This window comes from Lepidochelys kempii, chromosome 11, assembly GCF_965140285.1.
Source record: "Lepidochelys kempii isolate rLepKem1 chromosome 11, rLepKem1.hap1, whole genome shotgun sequence".
Classification (NCBI taxonomy): Eukaryota; Metazoa; Chordata; order Testudines; family Cheloniidae; genus Lepidochelys; species Lepidochelys kempii.
Window position 1 is genome coordinate 38,538,063 of NC_136390.1, and position 1,738 is coordinate 38,539,800.

General features: G+C 44.3%; 1 non-coding gene across 1 annotated transcript; it reads left to right on the forward strand.

Moving 5' to 3' along the window:
* Positions 1 to 411: 411 nt before the first annotated feature.
* On the forward strand, positions 412 to 517 carry LOC140896005 (U6 spliceosomal RNA). Its single transcript, XR_012154419.1, has one exon. It is a non-coding gene; the product is annotated as a U6 spliceosomal RNA (small nuclear RNA).
* The last annotated feature ends 1,221 nt before the right edge of the window (positions 518 to 1,738 follow it).

Genomic DNA, 1,738 nt, shown 5'->3' on the forward strand with positions numbered 1-1,738 from the left:
ATCATTCTAACCCATTAACGGGGTCTGAAGCTTTTTAAGTGGGCATTGACTATTTGCACCTTGTGTCAGTAACCTTGCAGTCACCATGCTACAGTTCATTGACATAAAATGGAGAGTTTAAACTTGACTAAAGTGATCACAGCACACAAAGTCAGGGCACTTGGGCAGCAGTCGGCTCTCCTGTGGTTAAAACATACACCTCTTGAAATTATAGGAAGACAATATTATAGCATTACTCGGCAAGCAATGCTGTGGGTCAGAGTAGGTTAGTATCCCCATTGTAAACACCAACCTCAGCCTTAATAATTGGTTCTGTAAAAAAAATTGCTGAGTAATAGACATACTGGTTCAGAGGTTAAGTTTAGAGAGAATAAACATTTGGTCCTTACCCAAAAGCTTGCTTTTCTGCCCATACCCAGGCCTGAGCACATATACTAAAATTGGAACGATACAGAGAAGATTAGCATGGCCCCTGCGCAAGGATGACACGCAAATTCGTGAAGCATTCCCAGGCCTGATCTCTGTTCCCTCCTCTCTGACATGGGCTCAAACCCTTTGTCATCACGGCTAATAGGTTGAGTTTTCTACAGCTAGATAACTAACACGTGACAGTAAAATCATAGTGGAGCCAAGCGCCCTGTAGTTCTTATCACGAGGCAGTGAGGCGAGGTCAGTGCTGTATCCCCCATTGGTCGTTGATCTTGCCTTGTTCACCTTATGGTAAAACTATGGTGGCTCATCTCCGCTAGATCTTTACAGCAAGACAGGCATTATTCAGCCTCAGTAAAACACACCTTTTTTAACAGTAAAGTCAAAGCTTAAGTAGCTAGCTAGCCAATTAGCCTCACTACAACCCGCCCCTCCTGCTGTGACCTTGCTTAGAAAGGCTCAGCAGGCCTCTGTCCTCTTGGTGACCCCCGGCCCCCTCAGCTTTCAAACACTTCTTCACAGGGCCTCATCGTGAAAGAGTCGCTAAGTCACGTTTTGATTTACAACCTTTATTTGTTCTGCTTATTTAGACAATGATTGAAGGGAGTCAGGGATTTGTTCTGCAGTTAGATGTTAACAGATCCTTCTCTGGAGCATCCAATTGGATATGTTTGAATACACAGCAGGCTAAATATATTTTTAAATGTTTAAAACAAAAAGAAAAATGAACCCAGCCTTCAGATAAATTATTTGCTATCTTTAAAAGGAAGTGATTAGGTGGGTAAATAAAAGCATGACTATCTGTGGGGAGACAAACAAGAAATTCCAGGTTGAATGGGTGCTGCCTATGAGCAAAGGAATACATCATGGGGGTAAACACTAGGGAGGGAGAAGAGCTATTTAGCTAATAGACAATGTTTGCACAAGAACAAATGGGTAGAAACTGACCATGAACAGGTTTGCTTGTAATGGGGTAGGGGGGACAGGGCTTGGCATGGGGGGCAGGAGTCCCTTCCGGGTTATGTTTTATGTTTCTAAAATCTCATGCTTCAAGCCTTCAGCTCGTCACCTGCAGGGCTCAGGAAGGAGTTTTCTTCCCAGTGCATTCTGGGGAGTGGGGGGTTAGCTTGGTTGGGTTGATGATTGGTTTTGTTTTTTTGTCTATTTCCTTCGAAGCATCAGAGATGGCCACAGCTGAAGATGGGACACTGGATGGGGAGGACCAGGGCTCAGAGATGGCACCAAGTGTTCTCTCAGGTGTTTGTCTGGCTGGTTCTTGCTCACATGCTCATGGTCTAACTGATTGCCA